The sequence below is a fragment of the Solanum pennellii genome, chromosome 9 (genome assembly GCF_001406875.1).
Source record: "Solanum pennellii chromosome 9, SPENNV200".
NCBI lineage: Eukaryota > Viridiplantae > Streptophyta > Magnoliopsida > Solanales > Solanaceae > Solanum > Solanum pennellii.
In genome coordinates, this window is record NC_028645.1 from 17,387,685 (window position 1) to 17,395,434 (window position 7,750).

Here is a 7,750-nt window from a genome sequence, read left to right on the forward strand (position 1 = left end):
TATATATATATATATATATATTCTTTTCATATTTAATATTTATCATATTCAAGCCCACATTTCTCAGTTTTACACTTTGCCACCCTACAAGAAAATACTCTATATATAGGCGTAACTTAGGGTACAATATCAAACCACCTGAAAAAGAAAAAAATGAATGGAGGCGGCGAGAATAATAATATTTTTTCATGGGAAACTAATGATGGATGGCCGTACCTAAACTTGAATGACAATCAAATTGGGAGTGGAGTGACACTTTTAGGGTGACAAGTTGCTAGATCCAACTATATTTGATACTTATCAACCTTTGACAGTTGTTCATGAGGTGATTGAAGCAAGTACCAATGCTGGTAAGAAGAGAAATCCACCCAACCGAAAAAAGAACAGTAAGAAAATTGCTGAACCAAATTTTGGTGCTGATGGAGCCGGAGATAGAGGAGGATTAAATCATAAGTTACACATATGGACGGCAAGAGAAAGGAGAAAGAAAATCAGAATTTTGTTCGACACTCTCCGTTCTTTGATTCCTAATATCCCTGCTAAGGTAAAACATAAATTCTCTCAATTATATACCTTATTTTTTATCATCCGATATCTTATCGATCATAAGGAAAATAAAATAATTAATTTTATGATTAGCTAAAACAATTTCTTTTATTATTTTCCTTTCATTATATTCCGCAACCTTAACTAATAATCATAATCAAGTCATCGAGAATTATTGAAAAAATGAGCATAAAATTTTTAAAAATAAAATAGGAACTTGTAAAATGATTAAAAAAATTAGTTCATTGGTTGGTTGTTTTTTGTAATCAAACACGCGCGCGCGCGCACACACATACATACATACATACATACATACAAATATACATACATACATATATACATACATACATATATATATATACATATATATATATACATATGTATATATATATACATATATATATATATATACATATATATATATATATATACATATATATATATATATATATACATATATATATATATACATACACATATATATATATACATACACACATATATATATATACATACACATATGTATATATATACATATATGTATATATATACATATATGTGTGTGTGTGTGTGTGTGTCTTTGTGTATGTTCAATTGACTTGTCCTTTTTCATAAAACTACAATTACATGTAATAGGTAATAGGATAACATGAAATAATAACATGAAGGCAGCCTAACATAATGGCATAACATAACTAATGCTTTCTTGATCATCAAACAGAAACATTATAGTGTTTCATTGTTTCAACCAACAACCACAATAACTTAAGTTGACCACCAAAACAAAAAAGTCACTACTTTAAGGTTGGTTGAACAACCACACAAGCACCTAAATACAAAACAGTAACTACTTTAAGTTTGGTTGAACAACCACACAAGCACTAAAACATAAAACACAATATTTTAAGTTTGGTTGAACAACCACATAAACACCAAAATAAAAACAGTCACCAACTTAAGTTTGATTTTTACACCCACACAACCACAAAACTAAGAAGTTTTCTTTTAGGGTGATTTTCCATTGGCTTGTGCCCTTTTTTGAATTCCAGCAGCTTTTGATCTGGTTTGAATACAACCCATAACACTTTGGATTTGAAGTTCTCTTTGAGTCATGGCCTATTTGTTTGCCACTCCAGTCCCCTGGTAGGTTTAAAATCAATATCACCTGTCACATGCACAGAACTCATCACATCAGTATTAACCCTCCTACTACTAGACAATCTTTGTTGCAATATTAACTACATACTTATTTTGAGAGTCACATTAAAAAGACAAATATATTGACAGTTTTATAATACACTTACATTAATACATGTATATCCAGTAACAGCAACAAATACACCTTGTCCAACAACTTTTGGCCTCTTCTTGTAACTATTTCCTTCACCTCTTCTTATACCAGCGTTGTTGTTGCTTGTATCAGTCTTACTGGTGCTTGCTCTTTCATAGTGACCTCTACCCCTCTTTTTTCCAGTGGTGGACTAATGTGAGTTGAAAAAGAATACAACAAGAGATTAAATTAATAAGTAATCTAACATAATTTATAAAAGCAAATCAATATGAATGTACCTCGTGAGTGGGTGTTGGTGTAGACTTAGGTTTAAATTTTTTGGAAAATTCCTCTTGTTATGATTTGGTCCTTTACAAATAGAACATATCATTACCGTCCCCATTCTTGGTAACTTTTCAACTTTTCTCACTTCACCAATTTCTCTTCTTTTGTTCTTTGGTGGCCTACCATACATTTGTCTTGCCTCAGGCCGTTCAACCATTGGGTTTCTTCTTTCAGGCCACATTTCCATGTTGGGTACTGGTTGAATGAAATGAGAATATGTCTTCATATATGTCTCTTTTCTATACCAGCTAGAAATTGCTTGTGAGGCATTCATGTTCAAGTGGTTCATTATTGTTATACCATGTGCTCATGGAATACATTTTAATTCCCATGACCTACACCTACATTTCTGTTGACCCAAGTTCACAGTATACTTGTATGCCCCTTCTAACACTTCAAATCCAACATCACTATTCCATTTAATGTTGCACTGCATTGATCTTGTTACATTCGTACTGAATACCATCATTGCCACTGAAGATATTTCATTTGTCCATGTTTCAGCAAATGCTCTTGACTTACTCACCCTACTCATCACCTTAACTCTAATTTCTTCCAACATAGTTACAATAGTCTTGTTCCTAGTCCCAAGATCCAAGAATTGAAACTCTTTGCCATGTTGTTATCTATACTATTACACTTTCAAAATGTTTGGAGAAAAGCTTTGCACCGTGTCTCCTTGTTATATTTGATAAGGAATTCAACAATACCTGTTCCCAGCTTGGGTAGTGCATTTATACAGCACTTAAATTGATCAAACTTAATTAAACATAAACAAAAGAAAGATATTCAATTAACTTTTTCATATCACTAATGATAGTGAGTTGGGAACCACTTCCTAGATTAAAATCATCTTTCAGAATGGTCATGAACCATTTCCATGTCAACTTGCTTTCAGTGTCAATTATTGCCCATGCTATTGGATACATTTGGTTGTTTGCATCTTTATCAACAGCTACCAAAAGTTGACCCTTACAAATTCCCTTTAGAAAACTCCCATCCAACCCTATACATCTTCTGCGTCTTTGTTGGAAACCCTTTTTCATAGCATCAAAACATATGTAAAAAGAGTGAAACTATTTTATTCCATTTTCTGATTCTGAATCTTCAACCCAAGTGCTTCTAGAATATTTTTGGAGTAACACATCCTTGTAGTCTAAGATTTTGTTAAATTCTGCCACATGATCCCCCATAATTTCCTTTAAAATAATTTTTCTTGATTTTAAATAAACTGCCTTGCCTACATGAACATTCAAACTTTTCCTCACCAATTCTTGTATTTCTCATCCTTTTATACTAGGTTGAGAAATTATTCTATCTTTCAGATACTTAGATAAGAACATTGAATTACACAAAATATCATTGGTGGTCGTGGTACATTTGTGCCTTGATGTTGTATGTCTTGAAAGTAAAGTTCTCACTCCTCCCTTCCTTACTTGCATACAACAGCCATGGACAACCAATTTTACACTTTACTCTTATTCCAATACTCTCATTCACATACTTGTCTAACTCAACTCCTTTTTTATAGCTATTTTGTAACTGCCTCTAAATTGTTTTACACTTTCAAATACCAAGCCACTCGACCATATTACAATATCACGAGAAGAATCATATATCACCCTATTACTCTTGTTTCTCCCCCTTAAACTCCCTCCTTCAAGTTCATCATCAAAAACAGGTTCTTCTTCATCACTTTGAAAATATAACAGTCAGAACTGTCATAGTATGCTCATTCTCTATTAGCTTACCCTTGAAAATCTTTTTCCCTTTTTCAATATCCTCATACCCTTCATCAAGTCCAATTTCACTTAAAAAAAACCATTTGGTTTTTCCTTTTTCTTTCTCCTCCTACTTTCTCTAAGCTTTCTCACATTTTCCTTAACAATTCTCAACTCCTCATGCACATCACTTCCATAGTCAATAGACTGGTCAGAACAGACAGAATCACTGTCTATGTCTTCCTTTGCATTTTCTTGGGAACTTGGCTCAACTTCTTCTTGAATAGAAGGTTCACTGACAGTTGGTTCAACTTCTTCTTCAGTATAAGTCAAATCTATTGAAGAATAATCATCATCACTTTCTTGTTGGACCTTGCAATCCCATCATTCTCAAGTCTTTCAGTAGTTGGAAAGGAAGAAGAGGAACCTAACCCTAGATCTGTTTTTTTTTTTGCAGTGCAGTTAAAGATTCCCCATGTGCATTAAAAGACTCAACCACTTGACTTAAAGATTGACTAATTTGACCTTCACTAGAACTCACATCATCTAGAATAGTGTCATCATACACATAAATATCTATTGTGTCCCATCATGCATAAATAATGCCATGCTACAAATGTTCATGTCATTTTTCAATTCCACCAAATCAGAGATGGAGTTGCATATGTTTTTCCTAACTTACTAATCCAAAAGACTTAGCATATTCTGCAAGTTCATGAACCAATAAATGATCTTCATCCACATTCTCTACATATTCATTCCTAACCCCAACATATATTGGACCTAGCTCACTCACCAAGATACCCCCAAATTTGAACCTTAAATTGAGATACTTAGTAGCCATAGTGTCAACCTATGACCACAATAACAATCAGCATATTGTACAATGCAAGCAACAAAACTAAAACATACACAATAACACCAAAACTGAAGCAACAAAAAAATAATTGATACTTACTATAGTAGATGTGTTACTCATCAGCATGCAATAGGCAGCCCACACAATATACATAAGGAAATTACAAAATACTCCATCATTTAACAGTACTAGAAACCCTAATACTTAGAACCTTAATTTTACTAAAAAGCCTTAATTTTTTAAATTGATTATTACAAACCTTAATACTCATGCATGAATAATGTGAACAACTTCATAATAATACATTCATTAAGTGAAAATTCTAGTATAAAACTATCATACCCCTAATTGGAAATTCAATTGAAAACTATGGCAAAACCCTAGTCAAATCATGGCGAAACCTTAAACGAGAAATAGGGCAAAATATGAATGAAAAAGTAATGTAAACAAACAATAACACATCAAGCCTCCACGAAATCGAGTGGATAATCCTTACTTGGTAACAATTTCAGACAAGATCCAAAGAAAATCGACCAATCGGCACTAATCGACCAAACACTTCATGAAAACTAGCAAGTCTTTACTCCAGAACTGCAACTGACCCAAATCTACTCGTTACTCCGTCGATTACACTTGCCAAAAGTTTTGAACTTCGTCGTTGATTATACTTCTTAAAAACTGTGAGAGGTTTAGAGCAAAGCGAAAAGGTTTAGAGCAAAGCTTCTTCGTGAAGTTTTGATCGATGTGATTGTAAAGGTTTGAAATTAGGTCCCGAAGTTTTAATCCATGTGACTTATATTTATCTAGGTGGGAAAATATTTATCTGGGTCTCATACGCATGTAGACACGGTTGTAGTGATCGATCAAAAAAGGTGTACACGTTGGATGAATAAACAAGTTCAGGGAGATAATTAAAACGAAATCAAGTTTAGGTTTACACTGAATAAAAAATTTCAAGTTCAGGGGGTAACAAATACTTTTATCTTAATAAATTGATATAGCAATATTGAAATGGTGTTGCACTTAATCAGATAAGTTAATAAAATAATATCGAAATAGCATTGCGTTAAATTTGATAAGTTGATATATGATATTGAAATAATGTTGTTTGCTTCAATATATTGATAACTTGTTGCACTGCTTGAAATCTGAAGAAGACATCAAAAGATAAATTTGATATTTTTTGAAAACAGACAACAATATATTTGCATAACAAAATATTTAATCTTTAGGAGACTTCAATGTATTCAACAATTAGATAACTGCACATGATGGTAACCACCAGCAACTTCCAACCCTTAAAATAGTGAGCTCAACTCACCACGGGAGACGAGAGTGAAAAGTGTAACAGCTAACAAAATATAAATGAGACAACAAAATAAATAGCCACGTAAGAATGGATACAACAATACCTGAAAATCATTTCATTTCTCAATTATTATTATTATTATTATCCCCACATTAAATAAGGTAACAATATATTACATTTTCTACACAAAGATTCATTACAAACTTTCTACCTATATTACCACTATATTAGAAAAGGCTTGAAACGTTTCATCGCTAGGGATCTAATTTGTTTCCACGTGTCTGTGTAGTCACTCTTCTTTATACATGGCTTCGATGCTTGACCTCTATATTATATATATATATGCTAGATGGATAATGCCCAGGTAAGCACGGACCCAACATTTCTCATTATAGCGTATTTGGTTTCAACATGCACAATTCTACATAACAAGTAGTCACGTATTGAACTAAAAAATTTTGTGACGAAGAGTTTTCATACAAATGGACATTATTTGGCTATTTCTTTATAAATATCTGCAAAATACAGACTATGCGTCAACAAATTCACAAGAACAATAATTCCATCTATGTACCTTGCTTCTTGTTATAGCAAGCTCGAACAAGATCGAATTATGCTAGGAGGACTCTTGTCTTACATATAAGATAACTTGTTCAATTCTAAACTCCATAGGTTACTTTCTTCCTTCGCCTGAAAGTTCAATGCTACTGCAACATACAAATGGAATTAAAATCACGTGATTATCATATTTTAGGTGACTGATCTTCCAAATAAAATAAATGATCCAACGAGAAATGGAAATGGTTGATCTACAGGAGTCATTTGTTCCCTCCAAAATCCCTTATAAACTAATGGATGTAAACAAATAACTTGCAGAGGGAAAAAGATGATATGAGGATAACAGGGGGATAATGCTCAAGTACCTCCTCAACCTATGACCGAAATTTCAGAGACACACTTATACTATACTAAGGTCCTATTACCCCCTGAACTTATTTTATTAATAATTGTTTACCCCTTTTCAACTTACGTGGCACTATCTTGTGGGCCCAACGATGGTTGACTTTTTTTTTTCAAACTAGTGCCACGTAGGCCGAAAAGGGGTAGAAAATTACTTATAAAATAAGTTCAGGGGGTAATAGGACCTTAGTATACTATAAGTGTGTCTCTGGGATTTCGGGCATAGATTGAGGGGGTACATGTGCATTTTCCCGGATAACAGGAGATCCTTCCAAGTAGCACCCTCAACTAACTGATTCTTCCAAAAAAAAAACCTTTACCAAAGAAATTCTCCACACAATTACAACTGATTTAATAGGCACAAAGAAAGTTTGTCGAAGTAGGAAGAAAAAGACATGCATTTTGCTAATCCAACAGAAGGATAAAAAAGAAACAACAACAAATAAAATGATGAAATTACTCTAAGAACAACATATTACAAAGCAAAATTTTTTATCAAATAAGAAAGCAAATATGGAACAAAATAATGCATATATGATTAAAACTAAAAATCTCTGCTAAACAATTGCTTACCAGTAGTATTATAAGGGAGTACGGACTAATTGAAAGCATCAACAGTTGAGTTAAAGAAGAGCGAAAATACTTAGATTTTGCCTTCGCGAGTGAAGTAACATTCATGATAAGTTTCCTATTTTCCACTCTGTTATGCGGAATTTGAGATAATACGAGAAAATATAAAC

General features: G+C 32.9%; 1 pseudogene; it reads left to right on the forward strand.

The window, feature by feature from the left end:
* Positions 1-7,750, forward strand: part of LOC107030806 — a 44,766-nt pseudogene that overhangs the window by 5,452 nt on the left and 31,564 nt on the right.